Raw genomic sequence first — 27,360 nt, 5'->3', positions numbered from 1 at the left:
ATTTTTTTTGAGAATCGCTGAATCACCATCAGCATTATCCCAAGTTGGAAGGGATCCGTATGGAGGATGCAGTCCAATTCTGAGCTCCACATGGTTCATTCTGTGTGTATAGAATATATATTTGCATATAAAATACTCTGTTAAGTAGCCTAAATAATCAGGCTTATACTGTATACCTGCTCTGTGCTACCTTCTTCCGTGTAGGTTTTGAGCATTAACTGGTTCTTAGCAAGTTCAGCACCATGGCAGAAGCTCCAAAACACAGCTGAGTACAGCTGCTGATTTCAGGCTGGTATCTGGCCCTTAAGTATGCAGGTGTGGGTGATGCCAAATGGGTACTTCTGAAACTTGGAACCAGCTGGAAAACTCTGATATTACTTATAGAATCATAGAAGGATTTGGAGTGGGAGGGATCTCAAAGGCCTGGCTTTGAATGCCCCCAGGAATGGAGCATCCACGACTTCTCTGGACATCTTGTTCCAGTGCCTCACCATCCTGTGAGTGAAGATTTTTTTTTTTTCCTTATAACTAATCTAAATCTCCCTTCTTCCAGCTTGAAACTGTTCTCCTTCATTCTATTACTGCATCTCCAAAAGATGGAGAGAGGCTTTTTACATGTACTGAAGACTGCAGTAAGGTTTCACTGAATCCTTCTCTTCTCCAGACTGAAGAAGTTTTATTAAACTATTCAGAACATTTTCTCTTAATTTTCATCACAGTACAGTTATGATTTAGTAATTCTTAGTAGGTAAAATTGTGTTGGAAGCTGTTGTGGTATCCTATCTAGCACCATGCTGTGCCATTCACTTACATCATGCTTTTTACATTTGAAGGGTTTTTTTTTTTTAGATGTTCCTTTTTATCCACTATCAAAAAAAATAAAAATAATAATAAAAAAATGAATTGTCTTGACAGCTGTTGGATGCAGTGCTATTAAAAAAAAAAGGTAATGGAATGGGACTTACTGGAATGGGAATAGCTAGATGTTGGCACTCTCACCTGAGCCACTCCAGACACATCCACGTGATGTGCTCATTGGATTAGGGGGAGGAATTAATTGATTTCTGGAGCTGCTGCTTTTAGAACCATTTTCAGAGAACTTCTTAGGACTGCAGGCTTCAAGCAGCACCAGCTCGAGGTGTGGGACTGCTGAATGGAGAATTGGTCCTCTGGGGAGGTGCCATAAGGTAATTCCTGCCTTCTGACTTGTGTCACTGCTCTGTGGCTCAGATACTGGGAGAAGGGAGGTGGATGGACTGTCCTTAACCTGCATTCATTGGGCAGCAGAGTTAACAGCCCTGCCATTTAGACAGAATAATGCTTTTGTTCTAAGCTGCCTCTGGTTTGTTCTAGCTTTCAATGTCCTATTATTAAAAACTTCTCTTTTTTTCTTATCTGCTTCAGCAGACCAAGTAGAAATTATTTCAGCTAAAGTTCAGTGACACGTTGTTAGTGTTTGCAGCTTGCAATTGCTTTGTACTGTCAAAAATGCTTAATTTACAGAATGATGAAATATTAACTCTACCTGAGCTGACAGTAGAATAAGGATGCTCTGTAGTTCTTTAGTTATATCTCTTCTGCACATCAGCAGCAGGTGTATGCATCTGAAGTTCCTGAAATACCATTCTCTTCATGCAGTAACTGGGTGGCTCTCTGCCAGAGCAGTTTAGCATATTTTGGCAAATTCATGTTTGCTCAGAAACTGACTAGCTTGAAGCAGTTCACACTGAAAATGGGTCTTTTTTAAATATTACTGGGAAATTAGTTAAGGTTAATGATTTGCACCTTAAACCATTTTCTTTCTCGTTTATGTCTGAAGCTTGAACTGCAGTGACTTTCTTGAGAATGATTTTTAAGATAACATCTCCACGGATGTCAGAGAAGGAGGGGTGAGGAGCAGTGATCTTGATGTACTCAGTGTTCCTTCAGTATTTCCTGAATTCTAATTTTTAATAAATACTGCATATGTACCCTCCACTTCTTGTGGACAGGAGGTATCTTACAATGTCTTCTATATAAATTCTATTTCTCATATGCAACGATTTGAAAACTAGATGATGATACAGTAAACCCCCACTTTTTCTTATGCTGTTGCTGAGGGTAAAAGTGTGTGAAATAGCTGTCAGTTCTGTTCTTCGTAATCGCTGTGACCAAGTTTAATTCTTCATTTTTGCCACTGTGAGATTTGTGGCAGCTGACTGACGAATCTGGGTAAGGAGCAGAGAAATCTGGATAGCTTTCTTGCTGTCTTTTCTGTTCATTCACTGGGCATGGAAGAGAGGAAGAGCTGTTTAGGGAATACTCCTGGAGTAGTTTACTCTTGTTTGGGAGGTGTGCACTTCTGTTGTGGTAGATAGGGAAATTGGAGATGATTTTACCTTGTCCCATTCAGTTCTCAGGAGAAAGCTTTCTTCTTCTGTACGCTTCTTTGTGGTCTTAAGTTGTCTTTGTACAGAAAACATGGTACACTGTGGCCAGCATCTACGCAGTTAATCCAAGTCTCCTTACGTAATTAGGATTTTAGATTGAATGTTTTGAGTACTAGATATATTTTATTCCATAAAAACATTTCTTAATGAAACCATAGATTATTAAATTGTTTGATAGAAAATGATGGTAGACTTAAAATCAACTTAACATCAACTTTAAACAGATCTGTAATATTCTTAATATTTCAGTAGCTCTCACTAGAAGCTAAGTCAGAATTGTTTAAGGAATACAATGATGTTTAGTGAAGGAAGAAATGCACCGTTTGTGAACAATACTCGATCAGGATTCCTTCTCCCGTTGATGTCCTTTGGGTTGGCGTGTTAATGATTTGTGAGGAGAAGGGCTTTGGCAGTGCTGAAGGCAGAAGTGTTCACTTTGTGCTGCAGGCAGTACTGTCACGCTGCAGCCTCGGAGCTGGGATGAGGGGAGCTACTTTTTGGAGAACCTGCTCAAGCCTCACCAGCAGAGCTGCATGGTAGGCATCTCCTGCGACTTCCAGCTTTGTTATCGTTTTTTGTGGATCTCCATATGTTCTTCTGTGGCAGCTACCATTTTGCCTTTCACTATTTTTATGGATAAGCTAATTAGCTGCAATAAAACCTTTTGATGATTTTTTTTTGGTAGGATTGTAAGTAAACTCAGCTGAGACAAGCACTTGACAGTCGAACTAGATGATCTTAGAGGTCTTTGCCAACCTTGGTGACTGTATGGCTTGGGTCAAGCTCATTCAGTCCTGATGTATGCATTTATCAACCTGTGTGGGTTCCAGTCCTAAACAAGGACAGAGAAAGGACGTTGGAGTTGTTTGCTGTCCCTACTCTATCTTCATAATGTCTGGAGTCTGTGTTGTGTAAACTATTTCTATGCAGCTTGACATGAAATATTGCTGTATAGGAGGCTTGTGTAGAAGGCCACCTTGAGTTAGCTGCTGAGGTGGTAATTAAAGTGTTAACTAATAAACCTACAGCTTTTGTAGACCAGAGTCTACAGAATACAGCATAACTGATGTTTATCTACCACCCAAGATGGAATGAGTCTCGAATCTTTCTGCGAGTATTTCTGGTGGTCTTAATCTCTTCTGTGCCAGAGGCAGAGAAATAATGCATTCAATTTTGTCAAATTAAGTTTTTAACCATGCATTTAAATTGATTAAATAAAGCGGCAGATTAAGGGGAGGAATACTATCTTAAATTGCATTTCAGAACTGATAGCATCTTAATGATGCTAAACCAAAGGTTTCTTTTTTTCAGTGGGCTTGTGGATATGAGAATCCATTCACGGTGTGTGCGACTTGGAATGCTGCTATGTTAGAAATAAACTGCCTTGCTCACTTCACTGGTGCAAGTGATGGCCGCGCTTGGAAGTCGCTGCAGCCGGAATGGGGAAGGTGCCACATGGTGTGTTCCGTCAGGCCCACTAAGGCTCCTGTTTGATCAAGCTCGTGCTGAGAACAGACGTGTTGGGGGTTTTCCTTTGACACAACAACAGCGTCTTTGGCGAGTCGCTCTCCGACGGCTACATGACAGAACCAATTAGGGGAAAAAAGCCTGTCTCATGTTGTGCACTGAAATTCTGCTGTCTGCAGCCTTGTTCTTTCACCACCCTCTTTTTTTTTCTCCTTAATCTAGCTTTCGTCAGCCATCCATTGGTTTCTTTGTCCTGCTGTATGTGTATTTTCTTCCAGTGTTTTTCCTGCATGTAGTTCCTCCCTACCTCGCTTGTCATCTTTTCTGCTGTCTTAATTTGTCCTCCATTTCTTTTCCATCTTGAAGAACTCTTTAGAAGGTGACAAAGCAGAGCTGAAGCCAGGGAAAAGAGCTTTCCCAAACATCTGCTTTGTGCAGGGAGAGAGGAACAAACAGATCACAAATGCAGTTATCAATAAGTATAGCAAAAAAATAATGCTTTTGTGTTTTAAATGAATGCATAGAGTATAGCTCAACCTACTCTTTCCTTTTCCTGATTTGTTGTATTTCTGTTGCACCTAAATTCCTATTTAAGATGCATAGATAGATCTGTTTCTTTTTTTGCTTAATTATGTATGTTTGAGTATCAGTGGGAAAAATGTTTTGTTTATTCTCATTACCACATTAGCTAGCTTCATCTCTGACAAATAATGTATTTATTCATCTGAGATGGTTCCTGAAGCTTGAAGAGGTTCCTTGTGACCCAGGCTTTGGAGAATTTTCATTATTAATAATAAATAAGTACCTATATATAAAAACACGTGTATATATGAATCACAGAAGGAGGCACGCGCTGTTTGGATGCGTAACACGGTGCAGTGAAGTAGTCTGAAGCTTTGCAGTCTGTGTTCATGGTAAGAAATGCTAAGAGGTACCGAAACAGCAGGATTGTGTTAAAGGAGCCTTCCTTATGCCTGTGTTGCTAAGACTATTGGAAATTTGTCTAGCGTGCTGAACATGCTGCCCTCTTTTCTGTTATTTCAGACGTTGTTAGGACGTAGGCATTTATGTATTATTGGAAGAGTAATTTCAGGCTCTTCCAACTGCAAGCAAGCCATATGCTTGTGGAAATGCCCATTCATTGTAAAGAGGTGTTTTGCTTTGAGAATAAGCTCTAACTGCAGACAGAACTTTCTCCATCTGTAGTATCACTATGACACTAAATACGCACCAGCATTCTTGTTAAAATCATTTTCATCTTGTGTATTGGAGCAGGCTTCTGTACAGAACAAAACTTCTGTGGCTGCTGTCAAATTAACTTTGAATATTTTGCAGTAATCCCATTGGCATCAGCAAACCATTTTTTTGCTAGGCACAAGGTAAGTTAGACTGTTAGTCTTCACATGCATGCAGATACTCACAACACAATAGTCCATTTTAGGTAGATACCGTATGTGAAGTAGTTGCTTTGATTTTCACTTCTCCTTTCCCTCCTGTTGGTTGCATTGTTTCTTCAGCCTTCTTTCATTTGCTTTGGGTGTTCTTAAAGGAAAACTTTTGTAACAATGGAATCCGTGTGTGGGCCATCACCATGGAAACAGAATGATTTTACAAGGGTGGAACATGCAGGGAAATGACTCTCCCAACTTTCTAAGAATTTAAGTCTTGTTTAAAAACAAAACAACTACTTATAAAATGCTGTTTCAGTACAGCTCTGTTTTTCTTAACTAGTTAAACTTAGGAAAGCAAGAAAGCAGGTTTCTCTTGTATTCTTTTCTGGGATTTCTAGCTCTGTTGGAATTGCTTGTGAGGATCCTTCCAGTCCTGATTGTTTGTTCTTTGTGTGTCTTTGATGCTCATTTCTGCGCCTGTGAAGTGTTTATTCCTGTTTCGTATTATGAAGCATCTTCATGCTCAGTGTGCTTAGAGTTCCCGTCATACTTACAGCACAAAACAGCTATCCTGGCACACAGTAGTCATTTGTACTTTAGCACAGAAACTGTAAAATCCTGTCAGCTTTTGAAGATGTGGGTGATGTGTTGGAACACTGCATGTCACTAGTCCATCATGAGAAATGACAGGGAATCTTTAATGGCAGCAAGCAATGTCAAGACAGATATTTTTTTTTTTTGTTGTATTTTTTTTAATAAAACATTCCACTAAAGCTATTGCTTTCAAGAGGCACTCTGTAGTACAAATGAGGAGAGCTCGATGTGGACAGAGAATGTGTCTGCTGTTGTCCCTAAGGCTTGCCTGAGGGCCTGAATTGTTGGGTTCATAAAATGTCAGATTATTTCCAGCAGGATTACATGATCACAGGTCACAGTACTGGAGGTGCTCGTGGTACACCTCAGCTATTGCTTGCATACAGTTGTCCCTCCTTAAATATCTTGAGCAGTTTGAGTTTCCTTGGCTTGTTCAGAGCACAACACATTTTCTTTTGCTCTGAACCATTAAAATACTAAGATCATTCTTGTAATGTAGCTAACTTACTATTAAAACAGTGCTTCCTGTAGAAGAGAGATCCCTGGAGGTCATTTATAAAGCTTATGGGTGTCCAACATCAGCACAGAGGTGTGATAGGGACAGGACCACGAGAGACCCTGTTGGGTGACACCAGTGATCCCACAGCCCAGCACTGTGCCCCAGCAGCAACAGAAGGTGCTGTTTAAATACTGTATGTACATCTGGCTCTGCATCCCTCAGTGTCCATTATTGCATCAGAGATACCAGCTGGTGTCTCCCTGCTGAGCCCTTCTCATCTCTCCCTGTTGATCTGCTGGACTCTGTATCCCCTTAAACTTGCTGATGCTACCTGCCTCTGTACCTCCAGTAGCAGGAGCTTCAGGGAGCTCACTCTGCTCTCATCCCACTGGAGCTGATCTCCAGTGGTTTCTTCATGTAACTCTTACTACTCTCACTATGAACAGTGGTGCTGCATTTATTTATTTAGTTTCTTTCTTGTATCGTGAAATCTTTAAGCACTGTGTTTTCAGTACCCTTCCTAATGACGGGCAACGTTTCATAGCCTTTTTTTTGTTGTTGTTATTGATGGCTACTGCATTTGGTACTGATTATTTCAGAGAAAACAGCAGTGAGTTGGACTTCCTCCTGCAGTCAGAATTGCAGAAAGTGCAAGTGGTGTGATTGAGGTATTGCTCAGAACGTTTTTCCCTAGATGTGTAACGTCACATCTGTGTTGAAGTGCATCTGCTAGATCTTGGTAACTTTTTTTGTGAGGTCCTTTTGCAGTTTCTTCCCACTGGCATGCCATTTGATTTGCCTACACACAAGAGCTTTGTAGTACTTACGGGCTTGAAGACTTGTCATCTGTTCTGTGATGCAAGAAAACAACTCCTGAGAAACCATGTTCCTGCCTTTTAATCCATACCTTTCCTACAGGCAAAAGGGTATTCAGATATTGATTCTGTATTCTCTATAGAATCATTTGAGTTGGAAGGGATCTTTAAAGGCCATCTAGTCTGACTCCCCTGCAGAGAATAGGGACACCTACATTTAGGTCGTGTAGAGCCAAGTTCAGCCTGACCTTGAATGCCTCTGGGGATGGGGCATCCACCACATCTCTAGGCAGTTTGTGCCAGTGCATCACTACCCTTATTGTAAAACACTTTTTTTTCTTATATCCAGTTTCAATTTCTCCTATTATAGTCTGAAACCATTTCCTCATGTCCTTTTCCTGTGGACCCTGCTAAAGAGTCTTAGGCACTTTCTTATAGCCCCCTCCTTTAGATACTTTCAGGTCTCCCCAGAGCCTTTTCCAGGCTGAATGGCCCCAACTCTCCCTTCCTCACAAGGGAGGTATTCCATCCTTTGGATCACTCTTGTGCCCCTCCTGTGATGCACTCCAACAGGTCCGTGCATCTGTACTGAGGATTCCACATCTGGATGCAGTACTCCTGGTGAGGCCTCACCACTGCAGAGCAGAGGGGCAGGATGAGCTCCCTCACCCTGCTGGCCACACTTCTTTTGATGCACCCCAAGATACAATTGGCCTTCTGGGCTGTGGGGCGCATTGCTGGCTCATGTCCAGCTTCCCATCCACCAGTACCTTCAGGTCCTTTTTGACAGGGCTGAGCTCTGTCCTTTCATTCTGCATCTTGTATCGATAGCGAGGGCTGCCATCAATCAGGTGCAAGGCCTTGCACTTGACCTTGTTGAACCTCATGAGATTCTCCTGGGCCCCTTTCCAGGCCTGTCCGGGTTGCTGTGGATGGCATTCTTTCCTAGTATCAACTGAACCACTCGGTTTAATGTCACCTGTGAGCTTGCTGAGGGTGTGCTTGTTCCCACTCTGTGGATGTTGTGTAAATGAACCTAAAGTTTTCAGGTGTGTACTCTTCTAATTGAGGTAAAGGGAAAATGCAGGTGGGTTACATGGCATCTTAATGAGAATTTGGATTGTTTTCTGAAGTCAGTAACTAGTGTTTAACAGCTATAAGCCACGTGATTTAGGTGGAGTGTTTCCTTCAGCAGCAGAGGGGAAATTGTTACTGGAAACTCTTGAAAAGGCTTCTGTAGATGCTGTAAACTAAGGAGACCAAACATTGCTTTTGTTTTTGAATCACAGTGGGTGGGAAGCAGAAGGCAGGTATAAACAGAAGGCTGGGGGCAGCGAGATGAGTGCCACAGTTAATTAGGTACTGCTTTGTCAGTTATGGAAATAAATACAAACTGATTGTGTTCCCGAAGCACAGGACGACTTCACTGACACTTGTGCTGCAATAGTAGAATATTTTGCTCCTGCATATTTAAAGATCACTGCAAGATATGATGGTGATCATACTGTAAATGTATTTAGGATCTGTTTTGTCATGCAAACACGTAATTAATTTTGTATTGTATTTGGGATTCAGAAACAACAGCTCGCATTGACATTAATAACTAGTAAAACAGATCTTCTCAAAATGGGAGAACAGAGCCGGCACACTTCTTGAGGGTCTGATAGTGACTCATTCTTGGCTGTTTCCTCATTAACCTTTTCAGAAGGTGTAGATGAAAGCGTTAAGTCCTTACTGCTGATATTCACAGTTGGAAATGAGGATTTAAAAATAATAAACGTCTGCAGTGCAACCTGGATCTCCTATGAAGTTGGGTTGAAAACGAAAAATGTGTGGGCTTGTAAAGTGAATTTGGAAAAGTGACAAAGAATGCTGGCAGGTTTGGTGGATGGGGCATCTGTCCTGTAGTCCTCTCTCTTCCCATTTCACCGACAGCACCAGATAGAAATTGGTTGTTCGTGGTGGATATTCACTGCGTCTAAGGCAAATGCAGTAAGTGTGTCAACAGGGGAAAAAATGAAGCAAGCAAGTGGTATTTTTAGTGCTGTCATGGTTAACTTACGAATACTGCATCAGGCACTGGTGTCTGTAAAGCACAGAAGCTACTAAAATTTAAAAAAAAAAAAGGAAAAAAACTGAAATTGAGGTATATAAGGGCGACCATATAAGTTTAGAGAAATGGCTGTCTGTATTGTAGTGATGTTCACCTAAAATTGCCTTAATGGGAAATGATATAATGAGGGGCTGTTAACATTCAGCTCTGCAGAATGCTAAATTAGAAGGTTAGTTGAGGTTAGAAATAAGGTATGCAGTTCTAACAAGGAAGTGAAAATCTCTCTCTCTCTCTCTCTCTCTCTCTCGATATATATATCTATATATATAGATAGATAGATATATCGAGAGATATCTATATCTATATCTATATATATATATATATATATATATATATATCTAGAGAGAGAGAAAGAAATGAACCAGTGGTAACTGTAGATCTTGCATGGAAATTTCATCATATTATAAATGCTATTTAATGGCTTTTCCTTAGAGAGAATGCTGTCAGAATGAATTAATGGGAGCTCCAAGGTCTTTGCTGGATCAATTGTGGAGAAATTCTTGAGCTTCCCAACAAAAGTTAATTTACAAAGAATAGTTTACTAAATTTATTTTAAGGGTGAGTTTTCAGCCTAATTGTTTGCTCCTGGGAAGGAAGGAGAGACTGTTCTATCTCAGCTTCATTAAAGAGTAAGGAGCATCTATCCTCTCATAGCAGGAAGGTAGCCTCTGAGGCAACTTTGTGCAGGCTTATTCCTACGAAAGCTAAAAGCTGGTATTCCTAAATGAATTGGCTACTGGTAGATAAATAGGAAAATCACGTCTTCTCATCTTCTCAGAGCTTGTGGTCTGAGGCTCCTCGTGCTGCAAGCCTTTATTCTTTGCTGGAATGAGAGATCAGTTCCTGAACTGAATATCTGAACTGATTTCAAGGGGGCTCTGCTAGGTTGGAGTCGGTTGCTGCTGCAGTAAGGCAGGATGAAATTTCATGTGGTCAGCTCCTTACCACAGCTCTGGAAGGAGATCAGTGCTGCAGCCTGGGTAAGCAGTGAGCCTCTGTCCTCAGCCACGGAGCCGTGCTCTCATCTTACTGTGAGGTAAGAACATAGAGCTCACAAAATATCCCTGCTTTCAGTGATTAGATGTTACTCTTGGAATGAAGGTTGTGAAGTTGTGGCTCCATTTCCAGGAAAACATTTGAGGAGAGTCTGCAATGCATAAATGCATAGTTTCATAAAAATAGTTTCAATTTTAATGGAAGATGAGCGTCTTGGTGCTGGATATCATAGAAAAGGCTGTTTGGATTGCATCTGCAAAGCCAGTATGAGGAGTGCACTGCCCCAAACCATTGAGTTGGACTCAGTGATCCTTGTGGGGCCATTCCTGCTGTCAATGTGCTGTGATCTCAGTGCGTACGGAAGTAATCACAGTATTCCTTCTTTCAGTCAATTCCTTTCTGCTTCTCAGTGGCTTCATGTGGGTAACTCATTTGCTTAGCAAGACTTTTGGGTAATGAACTTGTTCTGTTGTACCTCTTACATTGTTACAGCTTCTTTCCTGTTCTATTTTGGTCATCTGTGTATACTGTGAAGGAAACACTGATTGAAAGTGACCTCTTGAGGCCATCTACGTCATCGTCCTGCTGTCTGACTAGGATTAAAATCAGCTTTACTTGGACTATTTTACCTTTCCTGGCAACGTGCAAAGTTTGTTTGCTCATGTTCCCAGCAGGAGGTGTCCCAAAATGCTGACGCTCTTGTGAGCTGTACTGCAGCAGAGGGACTGTCCTGGCAGCCTTGGTGTGTGCGGCTGTGTTGTGTTTTGGGAGTGCTGCAGAGACGGCCTTGCACTTTTGGAAGTGCTGAATGTGGCTGTGTGAGCTCTGCTGCGCTGATTGAGAAATGGGGGAAAGCTGGGAGACCAGGGATTAAAAAAGGGAATTTAAAACCACATTGCATTGCAAAGTCTGCAAGTGTGTAAAGCAGTGTGAAATTAATAGCTAGCTAAATGCGTGGTCTCAGTCTGCTTCTCAGTGAATGATGTATTTAAGATGTTGCCAGAAGCCACTAATCTGCTTTCAGTGTTAGATGTTGAATGAAAAACCGTATTTGGAGAACAAGCTTAAAAAGTTTCAAGTCAGAGAAGATGAAAATGCACTGGAGAGGTAGGATAGACCCAAAGGTAGGAAGAGTCATGAAGCTAACCTCCAAAATGTGGGGCTCTGTGAGTAGTAAAAATACATGACATAACAAATACTCACTTAATGTTTTGTTAAATGTACAAACAGACACGAAAAACCCTATAGAACTGGTACTTTTGTTTGCATTTGTGATAGTATCTGCTTTTCATTTTATGCTACTATGAGTTAATATTTTTGTAGTAATTGGTGTTTTCCAGAGTTAAGATGCATTAGCCTATAGTGGACTTAATGGTAATACTTAATGGCAATACTTGAAAAATATGATGCAAATACCTTGTTAAGTGCATTTATGCAATTTTCAGTTGACTGATGTGGCCTTCAGGTTTTCAATTTTTCTCCTACTTGTTTTTAACTCGCATGTGTCAACTAATCTTGGAAAACAGCCTCTTGTACTTGGTTGTATTAGAGGAATGTGCATTTGCAGGAGGCATACTCCTCCCAGAGGTGCATCATCTCTCCAGTTAATGGACTTACAGAGTTATTTTGCAGCATAACGTGGAAGTACTAAATCATTACAGTTGTTGACTTAATTATAGTAACAGTGCTGATCTTGTAGGTTCCTTTGGCTTGGTCCCACTGTGGTCCTTGGGAACGAAGGAAATGTTAATGTAGCTTTTAGTTTTTCATAGTATATCAAAATTTTGGTGGTTTTTTTTTTTTTTTTTCAGAGGAATTTAGAGATTGCTCCCATCACTGTAGAAAAATTAAAATGAAATAAGGTTTGAAATCCAAGCAGTGAATGAAATCCGCAGTTTGATTCTGTCTACAAGGGTGGACAGTGATAGGACGAGGGAGAATGGTCTTAAACTGAGACAGGGGAGGTTTAGGTCAGATATTAGGAGGAAGTTTTTCACTCACAGGATGGTGACGCATTGGAACAGGTTGCCCAAGGAAGCTGTGGATGCCCCATCCCTGGAGGCATTCAAGGCCAGGCTGGATGTGGCTCTGGGCAGCCTGGTCTGGTGGTTGGTGACCCTGCACATAGCAGGGGGTAGAAACCAGATGATCATTGTGGTCCTTTTCAACCCAGGCCATTCTGTGATTCTAGTTTTTCACTCTAGCACCCTAGGGTGGTTCATCCTCTGTAGAGACGAGCAGGAATTCAGTCTGATTTCTTGAAATACATGTGGGAAGACGATCAAATCTATGTGTAGAAGGTTGCAAGATGCAACACATCTGTGGATTAATTTAATGTTGCAATTTAATGGTAGCTTGAACGTGTCTCCTGCCAGAAGAAAGCTCTGCTCAGTGTACACCAACATGCACTCTATGCAGATGCTTTTGCAGAGGCAGCTTGAGACTTCTCCTTCCAGCACACAACAGAGCTCCTTCCTGTCAGGGTTTCTCCTGTCTGAAGGCATTCCTTACCACATAAGCTAGTTTTGTTCATAAGTAGGCGGCACGTTGAGCATCTTTGAAATGCAGCATGCTGTGTTCTGCCAGAATGTAGCATGTGATGTTTTCTCTGCTCTTTTGGGTGTCCTCTTGCTGTTTTTAGTTTGCACTGTAAGTTTGGTTCTTTATTTTCTCAGAGAATGAAAGTTGAAGTTGAGAGCAGGGTTAGAATTAAGCCTTGCTATTTCCCCAGTAAGTGTCAGAACAGTGACCACCTGCTCTGATAATCTTACCATTCATCCCAGTTGCTGCATCTGTGGATAAAGTTCAGTTTCTACATGGCTTTTATACCCAATACAGGGGTTCATTACTCAGTCCTGTTGTCCCCTTTTAAGCAAGGAACTACGTGGACCCTTTTTCGTAGGCTCTGTTCGGTTATATTATTCATTCTCTTTCTACTACTTTTTTTGCCCCTATTTGTATTAATTTCAGGTTTCATTAACTCTGATGTTAATCCCCAGTTCTTGACCTCATTAACTCCTAACTTCTGTGGTCTCATTCTGTGTGCATTTCAGCTTCCTTTTTGAAGCCTGATTGGCACCTTCCATCCCAGTTAGGTTCCCATGTACTGAGTTGACAGGTGAATGAAAATCAGGCAGAAGGAATAGAATGGACATGATGATCTGTTGTGTTTACACTCATGTTTATTCTTCTTGAGGGTATAAGTTTTCTGATACGATCTATTTAGACTCTCAGGCAGTGGTCTTTGTAAAGTCAACTGCTGCTGAAGGCATCCTTGTCACTTATTACAAAAATGTTCAGCATCTATGTTGTGCCTCTCTGTGATAGAGATCCACCTCTTCTAGCATTGCTTCTTGTGTTCCAAACTTGGTCTTCTCTCTCAAGGATTAAGCATAAAGATAAAAAACAATAACATCTTTGTATGCAGAGGCTGACAACCCTGACACTTAACTCTAGAACTGTAGAGGTGATAGTGAAATCTCTGCGACTTGAATTTGTATGTTTGCACTGCTGTAATAACTGCCCTCATTAGTGCTGTAATCTTTACCCTTCAGCTAGGTGGGCAAAAACTTAATCTTGATAATAAACAGAATGAGAGAAGTTAAACAGTCTTAATTTACACGTCACATGCCTATCAGTTAGCAAATTGCCTCAGGTTATGTGCTTTATTAAGCAAATGCAGCCTTGTAGAAAAGCGATTAGGCTAACCTGGTTTTAGAGCTGTTTTTCTTTTTCCTTCTAAATGCGTTTCTTTATTGTTACAGAAATTTCAAGACATTCTTTGCCAGCAGGTAAGTCTGCTTCTTTCCTTTATGCCTTGATCTGACAGCAAGCAGAACTTGCTTGCAATACAGTAATGTTTTTATATAATCAGAGCCTGGGTTCTTCCTGGCACTGTCGTGATACTTCATCATGTGGGCACCTGGGGTAATGCTGGGGTCAGAACAAAGCCTGTTGATGTACAGACCTTTTTATATTTAAAGGATGGATTTTGACAAGAGGAGGAGGAAACCAATACAAATTGATGCTATTGTAAAATATGAATTATATCACTTGCATGTTTAAAAGAGCAGAGTGTGTGATAAAGCTGTCAGAAGACAGGTAAGCAGAAATACTGGTGATGAATCAGAGGGACAGCTGCACGGAAATGGGAGGTTTATGGCTGGGAGAGTGTGGGTTCTTGATTTGTTTGTAATTTCTGTATTAACAAAGCTGCTCTGGAGTCATCATCATGGTTCACTTGGAGTAAAAGCTGAGCAAGTTTTGCATTGGGTATTATCAAACCTGCTGCCTTTGATGCTTACTCTGCCTTTGTGACTTTCCCTATGGGTCCTTTCTTCTGTCTTCTTCCTAAAGTATGTTTCACACCTATCCAAAGTGGCTTTGGTTGGATAAGTAAATTTGTGAAATGAAGCTCTTTGCAGTCATCCTGGATCTGCTCTGGAAGTAGTTGGTTCCCATTTAAATCCAGTGGCTGTTTCAGTTAAAAGCTTGACAGCTGATGTGTTGTGCAGTCTTTCCATGGGAGCTTTTTCTGTTCTGGGACAGAATTGTGCTTGCTTGAAGCAGTGAAGAGAACTTTAAATGGGGAACAAGTTGTTTATTTTCAACAGTACAATTATTTTAGAGTGCTGAAGGCAGTTGTCAAATAGGTGATTACTGGTGGGATATCTTGGAAGAACAACTGTCTGGTGTTTGGCCAGGCTTGTGGGAAGACAGCAGATCTTATTTTTCAGTTTTCATTTGGGACTTGAAGATTTTGCCTGATACTGTGAGTCTGAGTCACAATGAGATAATTCTTTTCAATTTGTGAAGGGGGGGAAAGGGGGGGATGATGTCCTAATTGTACTTAGCATTGAACACTCATAAAGGCCCAAGATTCTGAAATGATAACTTTGTTTCTGCCACAAGATAAGGAGGCTTCATATAGGCTAGAAAGGCTGTATGCCAGAATTTGACTGTAGCAGGGATTTGACTTATTCAAAGATAAGCAAATTAAGGAAAGTTGTTTTAAAACATGCTTAAAGTATGGTCAGAAGAATAGAGTGTATGGAAAGGAATCCCACAAAGGCCTGACTTGTCCTGTGGCGTTACAATGGCTTCATTAATGGCCGTGATGATGGACTTAGTGTGCTTATTCAATCCACAAGTGACAGCAGTATAAAAAAGGGCTGCGAGCACACTGGATGATGGGATTAAAACTCAACAGAGAGGGGCTGGAGAAATAAGATGAAAGATGCAGTGTGGTTAAATTAAAGATGAGGTTCTGCATTTAGGTGGAAAGCTTTAATTGATGTTCAGTCATCAGAACTCATTCTTGCTTATTTCAAGTTTTGCAGAACTTTGTCCTGGGTGCCACTTTTAACAGTGGACAATAGATGTCACTAGAAATGCTCCACTTCTTCCTCCTACTTTTTTTTTCCATGCTCAAACTTTGTATCACAATACGTTGGAGGGGTTTGCAGTGTTTCCAGAGAACACATAAAATACACTTCATTATAGTGTCGTGCTTGAGGTTGTGTTGTATATAAACTCATTGTGGTCAGTGGTGTACCAAAGACATCCAGAAAACTTCCTTTTCACTTTGCTTTTATAGCTATCTTCTTGTAGAAATGACTGTGTGCAGTTGAATGCATTAGTTGATTGGGCTACTAATCCAATCATTAAATCATTACTAGGGAGTTACCCTGCATTAAGCTGTATCACTACTTTGAAGTCAGTAGGTAACTTGGATGTTTCACTGCCTGTAAATTGGGTCCCAGGATATGATTGTAGAATTTCTGGCATGTAAACCAGTAGGGCCTTGGAAGGCAATGTGTTAAAATACCATCATTTAACAGCCAGACAGATCCAAGTGCTCCTGTGTGTATGTGAAGCTATCCTTGAATGTGAGCGTGCTCACAGCATGCCTGGTGGAATAAAAGGCCAGTTTTCTGTTGGTAAATGCTTTTAATCTATTAGTGCTGTTGGGATTAAAACCAACTGGATGTTCCTGGATGTTGTTCCCTTCTGAATTTAAAACAGGTGTAGATGTTGCTGTTTGTTGCAGGAGAGTTGGACTAGATGACCTTTAAAGGTCCCTTCCAACTCACAGGTTTCTATGATTCTACTATTAAAGTGATACAGCAGACAGTTCTTCAGCCCAGCACTTTGTTCCTGATCCTGTTAGTGCAAATAAGCATTCATTGCTAGAATTGAGAAATAGTGACAACCAAAAATTTGTATTAAAGAACTACCAGGTAGCTAGAGAATAGTGAGAAAAATATATATTGTGTTTACAGTCAGAAATATGAAATAGGATCTTGAATAGAGATGTTCTGTCCTGGAAGACCATCTCCTTCTGAGTTAACTCTTGTGAGTTAAGTGTTGTTCTCCTAGCATGAGGTAATAATTAATAGGAGTGAATATCCTTTGTTTGTGTATTTCAGATATTCAGTATGCTTTTGTGTGTTGTTTTTTTTAATGTGTGGCATATTTTTAATGTGTGGCATAGTTTGGCTGCGTGTGTATGATACCTTTGTTGCCTTGAAATATAAAATAGTTTTGGAACTAGTTTTAGTTCCATGTGTTTATTTAGGGCCAGAAAAGAAAGAAACGAGATGATACATCTTCAACGCTGCTTAGATGTTGCTCAGCCTGAAATAAAAATGCTTCTGCATTTCATCTCTTGTTAGTGTGTTCCTTCCTGCAGAAAGCCTGTTAGTTACCCCTTCAGTTAAACCACATTAATCTCCTGGCACCTTCCAGAGAAACACTGCCTTGAAACAACCTGCTGTGCCTTTCCTCTTAGCTGCCAGATATGAGGTGGGTGTTTAATGCTGTGCTGTGCAGCTACATCTTCCTTATCCTACATAGACATCAGCTGTGATAAATCTGAACGCAGCAACTTGAAATGCAGTGTTGCTTTTCAGACCATAGGAAGGAAAAAAAAAATGCAAGGCTACTTTGTATGTTAAAAGATGGAAAACTAAACACTGTTTGAGGAAAAGCCAGCTGAAGCTTAGTGGCAAGAACTGACTAATTGACAATATGCAGAACTTCTAAAATGTTCGCATTTGTTACAGGGAGTAATAAATTCTGCAGCAATTATTCACACAGCTGAGAATGAGCTCAGTAACATTAGTGGAGAACTGTTGTCAGTGTCTCTGTTTAAAGGGAGAAAATGAATAATTTTCTCTACCAGCTGTGTAGTTGTAGCCTTTTGATTTGTGCTGCAGTTTTATATATAAATCTGAACTGCTATGGATAGTAAGCAGTTCCCTTCAGAACTTCAGGGGAAATGGCTTTAAGTTGAGGGAGGGAAAATTTAGTTTGGATGTCAGGGAGAAGTTCTTTACAGATTGAGAGTGGTGAGGTGCTGGAACAGGCTGCCCAGAGAGGCTGTGGATGCTCCATCCTTAGATGTGTTCAAGGCCAGGTTGGATGGGGCCCTGGGCAGCCTGGTCTGGTATTAAATGGGGAGGTTGGTGGCCCTGCATGTGGCAGGGGTTGGAGCTTCATGACCCCTGAGGTCCCTTCCAACCCTGGCCATTCTGTGATTCTGTAACTCCTGACTGGATGCCTGCATGTGCTGCCTGGGGAGACAGCAAGGAGACCTGCATTACCTGTTTCCTCAGAGATAGTTTACCTTTAGATAAACTGTTTTTTTTCGTAAGGGATCTTAGAAAAACTTACCCAAGATTCTGGTTCTTACCCAGGAGTATTGCATTCACTGAATTCAATACAGCGGTTGTAACTTAAAAGTTAGTTTTTCATATCTGCTGTGTCTTTGGTTGTAATTTGTTTAGAAGAGGTGCTCATACCAATAAAAGAACACAGGATTAGTAATTTTTAGTTGATAAAATGTTAGTGTTGTTAATTCAGAATAGCAGTCTGTGTGCCTCTCAAAGTTCAGAAGGCATGGGAAGGCTTTTTCTTCTTTTGATGTGACTTTATAGCTTTTTTCTTTTTTTTCCACCACCCAGTGCTGTATTGCAAAACTCCTGTTCCTGATGGATGAGAATTACTGCTCATAAAGCTTAGTAAGGAAGCTTTCCTTGCTATTGTATGCAAAATCTTCCTGTTTTAAAACTTTATAGGGTACCTTTAACAATCATCTGTGCTTGTAAAATACCATTTCCCTCCCTCATATACCCCTGACGCTTGCAAAGCAATACATCTGTCCTTGGTCTGTTGCTGTTAGGTATCTGGCATTTTGTATTAAATGTTCTAGGGAGGTGGGAGAAGGCAGCTAAATATTGGAATTTAAGTGATTGCAGGCCTTCCTAGTGAGACTTTGCCGATTTTGGCTGCTCTTTTGACACCACCCTCATCCACCCTTCCCTTGCTTCCATCCGTATTTTGTAGCTGGTGTCCACACAATTCAAAAGCACCAGCATATTTTGGATACAGGGATAACTTTCTTATCAGTGAGTCTGACGTGCAACAGAGTTGAGATGCTGAGGTATACTAAACATGACTAAAATCTATGTAACTTAGCATTTCTGGTTTTTTTGTTTTTTTTTTTTTTCCCTTTAGAAAATGATCTTGTTAATCTCCTGTTTGTTCTGGCTAGTCTCTGCCTGGAGTTGCTGACCACAAGCCATTGAGTCTGACAGTCTGGACAGTTTTCAGTTCATCTTGCTGCCATTTATTTAGTCAATACTTTCATTTCATCCATAAAAATGTCATGGGAGACAGTGTTGAAAGCCTTTCTGAAGTAAAGATTAACCATGTCTTGTCCACCAGGTTCCTACTTTCATGGTAGAATTCCATCAGGTTGGTCAGGAGTGATTTCTCATTCGCATGTCTGTGCTGAATGCTTTTGATTTTCTTGTTATTTTTGTATGTTTTGGAAATGATCTGTGGATATTTGGTTCATCTCCTCAGGGAGGAAGGTAAGGCTGAGCAGCCTTTAGTTACCCAGGTGCCCTTTTTGGAATTTCCACTTGAGGTGTTTGCTCCTCAGAGAGGATCCCAGCCAGAACCACGTTGGCAGTGCCAGTTGTGCAGCCACTTGTTGACCTACAAGATCCATCTATTGTTCCTCAAGCCATTGCTTTTCTCATCAGTATCAGTACGGACAAAAGGATAAATGCCTGCAGTGTCAGCAAGCTAGAGGCAGACTTACAAGTAATTATCATAGCTAAGTTCATGAGTTTATTGTTCCATGCTGAAGACATTTCATCAGCATAATGGTGAGTATTAATTTGATAGTGTTTAAAGGCAACTGCGCCATTTAAACCAGCTTGAAATGCTACCACAGTCTGGTTTGTTCATTTTGAAATTGGGTTAGAGCATAGCTGGATTTGTTATGACTCAGAAAATACAGGACTACATAAGCTTAATTATTTTGCAGCAGAGAGAACCTCCTTTTCTTGTAACAGTGTGAGGGGTGTAAGGGAAGATATCTACAGTGACCCATCTGTGAATCTGTTTTTAAAAACAGGAGGATGTGCAGTGCTGATGTGGTGTGCTCTGTAAATGTAACTTAGATGCCTCTGAGCACTGCAGAGTTTTACTGAGTGGCAATAAATTCTAGGTGCAGATACAGAGGTTTTGAGTGAAATATTATTTAAGTGCTTACAGAAAGTATTCTTAAACTTTGGTATCTGTATTACTAGCAGCATAAATATGCAGTTTAAGTAGCTCTTTCTTCTCTCTTCCACCTGTGCATGGCTGCCAGACTGTGCTTGAAGGTTCTGTTTGGGTCCTGTCTTGCACTGTGTTATCTATTCTCAGCCTGACATTTGCAGCCTGGTGTGGGAAAAATAATTATTGCAACGTAATTGTGTCCTTTAAATAGATACCTATGGCACTTGAGATAACTGTTTCAGAAATATGCTTAGGGACTTTAAACTAATGAGAAGACCTCTGTGATTCCAGACCTAATAATGAATCGTGTGTGAACTTGACAGTAATAATAAAAAGGAAGAAAGGAAAATGCTTTATCAGGTGTTCTGTGCATCTACTCTAAATACTACTGTAATTATCAAGCTGTAAGGAATCAAGAGAACTTAGACTGAAGAGCAGTCTCTTTCATTGGAAGGCCACAGCTATTCCTTTGCTCCAGTGATATTCTTGTGTCTTACTTTTGATGGCTTAGAACTGCAGTTGAGTTTTCTCCAGTTGAGAAATTTGCCCTTTGCTCATTGTGTGTATATGCGTAGGGAGAGACAGAAGAAAAAGATGAGTTAGAAGGTAAAAGATTCCAGATAGAGAAGAAATTTCAGTATAGAGTATTGAACTTCTGGGATCGAAGTCTGGAGAACTGATAGTTATGTGGCACTCCCAGCAATTGGTTTTGTGTGTTCTTACGCTCGAAAAGTGATGTGATGCATTTATAACTTGATTTATGGCACAATGACATGGCTGTGTGAAAAAGTAGGGGATAGGAGTTGATGACATGAAAATGGGAAGTCCTTCAACTCCTGTGCTGATGTTCCTGTAAACGTTAACAAGATGGCTTAACTGTCTGATCACTTCAAAAAACAAACAGCGAAACAAACCAGCAGCAGCTCAGCACATTTCTGTGTTGCTTCCTGTCTAGCTCCTAAGGTTTGGGGACACACAGTTAGGATTGTTCTTTTGTGCTTCTATGGACTCATCTAGAAGTGGAAAAATTCCAGAAGTCAAGGTATGTGATGTACAGAGGCATGCTCATGAGAGCTATTCAAGTGGCATCCTTAGTTTGGATCTAAAGTAGAATTTTGTCTGGACTGCACCAAGCTTACAGAAATGTGACGTTTTTCACATTGCTACAGGAGAGACTGATTTTTGGCCTTGGAGAGCAGCTGTATAACAAATGCTGCTGCACTTCTCAGAAGGGAAGGTTCCCCCTCACTTGTGGAAGAGAAATGGAGCTGGTGCACTGACTGCAATGGGGACCTTTGCTAAGCCTGACCAAGTACAGCCGGACTGGCTTTAAGAAGTGCCTGCCTGTGCAGCTGCTCTTTTTTAGGGAGCCTTTTAAAGGTATTTGTTAAGGAGATGGGAATTTAAGAGATTTTAGGATCCTGTCTTACAGGAGGAAAAAACTAAGAGCAAAGCAGGACAGTGAGTCAGTTGGGCATTAGGATATCATTAGTGAGAGACTGATGCTTCTTTGCAACTCAAAACCTTTGGTTGCAGTCACTGAAATTATCTTTTTCTGGATTTAAATGCAGTAAGAGAACAAGAAATTCTGAAAGCTAAGAAACAAACAAAAATTAGTAATTGTGGTACATGAGCAGTGTCCTGCTTATGCCCGTGCTGCATGTAGCCTTTTATAAGACTACTCCATAGAAAGTACAGTTTCTGCTGATTTCTGTAGTTCTTTCAATTGGCAGTTCTTTCAACTAGCAGAAATTAAACACTGGACAGACCTTTCTTAAACTGCTCACCTGTTGTTCTCCTGTCCAGTTACGTTCACATCCCAAATTGTAGCATTCTACTGCTGAAGCAACCTAAATGACTGAGCGGTGACTTCATCAGCCTTGGTAAAACTTTCAGGGTGTTACTAAGTGGAATTGAGCACAACTATCAGTGTTTCAGTGGCACCTGAGGTCTGCTTGGGCGAGAACATTGAGGATGCTTGATACACTGTTAAGACTGTTAGTAGTAGTAAGGTGATGGTAGCAGCAAATGCAAAGTCAAGGAAGGGTGAGGATGGCAGTATTACTGAAAAAAGGATTCTGGAAATTAAGTTGGAATTTGAGTGTTGAGTTTATATATAAAATATTAGTTGTTAGAGTGTTTTTTATTCTGCAAGACCTGAGTTGGGAGCGGCCTGGGATTGTCTTCCAAAATACACATCAGCTTGTTTGAAGTAGAACATTGTGGGCAGGAGGAAAAGCATTACATGGCTGAACTTTTCTCAAGCTTTGTTATAAGTTAGGACTGCAGTGATCACAAATAAGACTATATGATTATTCTTAGTGTAAAGCTGCATTTCTCTGCTTTATGAAGTTAACTAATAGTTGTGCAGGTTTGGTACTGTTCTTTTTGGTTTTGCTCAGCACAAGACTGAAGGAAGGCAGTAGTAATAAAAATACTAGATGTTCTGCCTATGATTTCTTCCTTTCCTTTCCTTCCCTTTTTTTAATTTTTAAAGGATGAAGAATGCAATTAAGAAAATAACCAAACAATTTCACAATAATTGTGATAGTTTCTGCAAGACATTTCCATGCTGGATGGGGTTATATTATGGGGAATGGGATATCAGTACGTTTAGAATGAAAAAAACTTTAGAAGCTATTTGACATGTTCCTTAGGTTTTCATATGGGAAGCCAAGCTAATAAATGTGTGTTCTTGTAGCAAACACATTTTCCTCAATGCTTTATTCCTAAAAGAAGTTTGTGTTAAGTGCTTAGGCTTCTGTTGGAGAGGTAGAATTATGCTTGGGATGGATATGAGACTTCTTAAATTCTCCAGAAATTAACTGTGGCACGAAGTTGTCTTCCAGATTGTCTTAATTCACCTTATACCTTTCAAAAAGAAATAGGAATCTCAAGTTTCTACTTAGTCTCCATTTAGATTCATTGCTACAGTATTGTTTGATGCATTTTGCTGCTCAGCAGTGAGCAATAACTTATTCAGGAGGACTTAATGTTGAGAAGTATTGGAACTGTCTTTCCAGAATTAATAGCATTTATCTTGGAATACAGATTTACCTGCTTTCTTGAAATAAATTTCTAGAGGCTGGATGTGCCAGGATGTAAACACACATTGTGCTTGCATTTCAGCTCATCTTGCAGAAGTGTTAAAAACTTCATTTAAAATTCCAAGTTTTCATTAGCAGGTCAGCTGCTCTTCGAGTCCGTAGAAGTTTGCATTTGAGTTACTGACATCCTTGAATGCAGAACTAATTAAGGAAGGATTTTAAGTGCAAGTTCAGAGGATGATGATTGACGATGTTTAATGATCTGCCTCTTTCAGAGCTGGAGGAGAAAAGGAGGTCTGTCCTTCTGTGCAAAGACAAAAATGACTAAACTGAAGTCATTTAACCTATTAAGAAGGCAGCTGAATGGCTTCGTCTACAATGTGAAAATTCTCGTTATGCCTTCATCTCAGGATGCTTGAACTTCTCTACCACTCTGGTTTACTACATTTTAATCCCTGTGTCAACAAGGCAACACAAGGCTTAGTTGCCTTCTGTTTATGCATTCAGTTATTTTTGTCTTATTCCTTTGTTCTCATAAAAAAGAAAACCTGAGTACTGTGCCTTGGTTGAAAGGCATCAAATGGGGTTGTGGAGATTAATGCTGGTTTCTTTGGAAGTGGTTCTTGACAGCTCAGTACTACAGAAGAAATGAGTTCTTGGCCTTGTCAGATGCTGTTACGTGCCAATAGTGTTGTTCCTCTGACATTCGGCAATGTAGGTCATTCAAGTTTCTGTCAGGTTTTTTAATGTTCTGTCTACCATTGCGAGAAACTGGATATTAATTTAATAGTATTTACGTCCTTACATTTTGGCTCCCACAACTACACCCGATGTTCAAGGTAAGGCTGCACTGCACAAAAAGAGAAATAATCAGTGCCTTTATATGGAATTGCACTCAGTATTTCAGTGTTGCATCTGGTTATCTAAAACAAGTTTTGTTGGGTGGTTGAGGTCACGGAAGCCTTCTTAAAACTGAGCAGCATGTCCTTGTGTTTTCTGGGCGCTTTCATACCAGTGTACAGGCACTTTGATAGTTAAACCTCTTTGATAGAACAGGCTGACAAGATGCTGGTTTAATTAGACAGACAAATGAGGCTATTTAAGGTGATGGGTTTTGTACTGTCCTCATGTCACTCAAAACCTTTTTTTTCAACCTTTGATCCCCATAGCAGAGGAGAGAATGACTACCTGAGGAAGTGGTCCTTGAAGGTTTATTGCCATTTTCATGAGGCAGAGACATAAAAGAAAGTTCCTGTAAAGGGAAGGGCACTTCTTGGTATGACATTGCAATGGGGTTTGGTTGAAGTGAGAAAGAGTAAAATTTTTTTCTCTCTGCTGGGGATTGTCTTAAACAAAAAGTTAAATTCAATATGTTGGTGTATCTCATGAACCCGTTTTCAACCCAAATTATGCTTATTGAAGATGGAGTGGGGTGTTTGTGTTTTTGATTTCTTGCTTTTTAAATTCAGGTTAGGCACAGAATTTGCTTGTTTGAGCAGCCTTAATATTTATATTTACAAAACTCTGAACAGACATGTTAAAATTTTTTTTTTTAACCATATGTTTCCTTAGACTTGCAGGATGTCAGTATAGGCTTGAGCATTCTGTAATACTGAAACCTTAACATTGGATAGCTATTTACCATAGCCTTTACACCACTCTTCCTTCAATAACAAATACAAAGCTTATTGTTCAACCAGCTTTTTAAAATATAAATTGAATGGTGTTGCATTTTTTTGTCAGCTTGTTGGTTTATATTCAGTTTAACTGCATTTAGCGACTTGAATATCTGAGGGAACAGCTAATGTTATATTTGTGCTTTATGTAACACCGTGAGTCTTTGAAAATTACATGCTTTCTTCTGAGGTGCAGTGATACATAAATTAGACACAACTTGTAAACAGCTGTTTAGAACAATTTTTCTTGCTAAGTTGTTGTTCTAGCTCTGTATTTAGCATACGAAAAAGAAGCTGGAAGGACAAGAGAGACAGCATGTCCAGACTGCCATTTCTGGAAAAGTACTGGGCCTTTTGTGACTGCGTAGCTTTCTTCCTATTGTGTAACTGGTTGTGAAGTAGATCAGAGGAAAGGCAGCTCAGATATGAACAGACACTGAAGACATTTCATAGTGTCACATTTCTAGTACGGCTTTTCTCATTTACCTTCGAGTTTATGAAGATGGGTTCTAAGGAGCATCTGTAAGGTCAGCTGATCCACTTGTGGGTCCCGTCCTCTGAACAAAACAAATCCATGCAGAGTTGGTTTCCTCTAGACAGCATCAAAGGGTTGAGAACCTCCCCTCAAGATGCTTTCTGTTGTGGTTACTGCATAAACAGTGTCTTCTCTCTATAAATAGAGGAAATGTTATCAGTCTGGTGGCCAATCTGGACAGCTTTCTCTCACTCCTGTGCCTCCTTTTCATTCAAGAAACGTGAAGAGAAAGAGTGCAAAAGGATAAGCACGAGGAACCTATCACAGGGCAGAAATATCACACTTCATTTTGCCTTAAACAAATGAGCAAGGTATGTTGGGTTGGATCTTTGCACCTCTTACTTTCTTAAGTCCCGATGGAGCAGATTCTTGCTGTATGGAAGCACTGGGATTGTGAAGGAACATCTCAAAAGGTGTCTTGAGAACAGTAGCAGGTGTATATATTGTTTTGGAAGCAGCCTAGGGTCTGAAGAGGCAGAAGATTGGAATTAATGTCCTAAGAAAGGAGTAATTTTAAACCATGGTACTGAGTTTATATTTCCTTACGATAAGATTTTGAAAAAGTAAAATGAAGGAAGTGGGAGACTATAAGGAGATGCTGTGACTTTCATGTTTGTGGATTAACGCAGTCTGTATGGGTTTAGAAAATGGCCAGTCTGTATTTATCAAATAATAAAAACAGAGCCATCACAAAATGGCCAGGGTTGGAAGGGACCTCAAGGATCATGAAGCTCCAACCCCCTGCCACATGCAGGGCCACCAACCTCCCCGTTTAATACCAGACCAGGCTGCCCAGGGCCCCATCCAACCTGGCCTTCAACACCTCTAAGGATGGGGCATCCACAGCCTCTCTGGGCAGCCTGTTCCAGCACCTCACCACTCTGTGAAGAACTTCCCCCTGACATCCAACCAAAATCTTCCCTCCCTCAACTTAAAGCTGTTTCCCCTTGTCCAGGTATCCTAATGGTCCTTCTAACAGTTAGCTTAACAGTGTGGCCAGGGCACAGCGTGTTGTCTCTTGTGTTCCTCAACATCAGAGGATTCTTTGGGAAGGGGGAAGAGTTGGGAGACTCAGCAGTACTTTTCTCCTTTCCTGTCAGAGTGACCAACTGGGTTTGCTTTCCCCACTCCACTACTGTCAGTAGGTTGAGACTGAAAGTAAAGGTGCCAGGTTCTGTCAATGTCAGCTGTTCCAAGGCTGTGGAGAGCCAGGCCTCCAATCAAAGCCAGGTGCTGCTGGTCAAGAGGTAGTTTAGTAATATTGGATAGAAAAATCCGTGGAAACCAAGGAGGATTTGTATCTCAAAAAAAAAAAAAAAGTCCAAATAGTCCAAATGCTACTGTAAAATGTTCAGAGCATAGTAAATCCAGTCTACGTGTGTTACTTTAAAACCATTCTTTTCATGAATCATGGCCTTACATGTATTTTGTTAATAAAGCTTACCAAGTGGTGGAAGATAACAAAACATTCAATCTTGGATTGATTTATTTTTTTTGCCAGAAAAATGTCAGAGGCAGATCAGAAATATTTTAGAATCTGGAATGATTTGTTGGTTTACTGGCATCTTCCTCTGGTCAATTAGCATAACAATGTGAGTCCTCCAGCATCTTCTCTTCCAGGCTATCAGCTGCCCCAGGCTGAAGCTGTGAAGTGTGTCCTCTGTGTGGTAATTGTACTTCTGCCAGAACTTTAAAATGAAGACTTCTCCAAATCCAGAATTTCTTGGTTGGCTGAGTTGGAACCAACCAAGTGGATGGATCTTAATGATAGTTTGTACTTTTTTTGTTGTTTCTCTTTTAAGCCGTTGGCAAAGGGGGTTCAGGAGAAGTTCCTGTACTACAGAAGGCACAAGCAGGGGAGGGGAATAAGGAGCAATGGGTTGCAAGCACAACGATAGTAAACAGGTAGATTTAGAGACAAAATGAATGCAGTGAAGGGATGTTTGTTTTCTGTCTTCTAAGTCACATAGACAGATCTTTTCACACAGAGGGTGTGTGAACAGAGGATGCACTGGAACAGGTTGCCCAAGGAGGCTGTGGATGCCCCATCCCTGGAGGCGTTCAAGGCCAGGCTGGATGTGGCTCTGGGCAGCCTGGTCTGCTGGTTGGTGACCCTGCACATAGCAGGAGGTAGAAACCAGATGATCATTGTGGTCCTTTTCAACCCAGGCCATTCTGTGATTCTGAGACTCTCAGGGCAGTAAATCTCACAAGTGCTGTCAGTT

At 40.6% G+C, this 27,360-nt stretch overlaps 1 protein-coding gene across 3 annotated transcripts in view; it reads left to right on the top strand.

The window, feature by feature from the left end:
• PTK2 (protein tyrosine kinase 2) overlaps positions 1-27,360 on the top strand; it is a 201,937-nt gene that overhangs the window by 25,071 nt on the left and 149,506 nt on the right. The window contains exon 3 of one of the 3 annotated variants that reach the window (XM_052703578.1): positions 14,069-14,095. The exons of the other annotated variants lie outside the window; for them this stretch is intronic. The gene's annotated coding sequence lies outside the window, so the exon portion shown is untranslated. The remainder of the gene's footprint in view (positions 1-14,068; positions 14,096-27,360) is intronic. 3 annotated transcript variants of the gene reach the window in all.

The sequence above is a fragment of the Tympanuchus pallidicinctus genome, unplaced genomic scaffold (assembly GCF_026119805.1).
Source record: "Tympanuchus pallidicinctus isolate F22 unplaced genomic scaffold, pur_lepc_1.0 scaffold5, whole genome shotgun sequence".
Taxonomy (NCBI): Eukaryota; Metazoa; Chordata; class Aves; order Galliformes; family Phasianidae; genus Tympanuchus; species Tympanuchus pallidicinctus.
The sequence above is the reverse complement of the archived record's forward strand: the minus strand, read 5'-3'. Positions and strand labels throughout refer to the sequence as shown.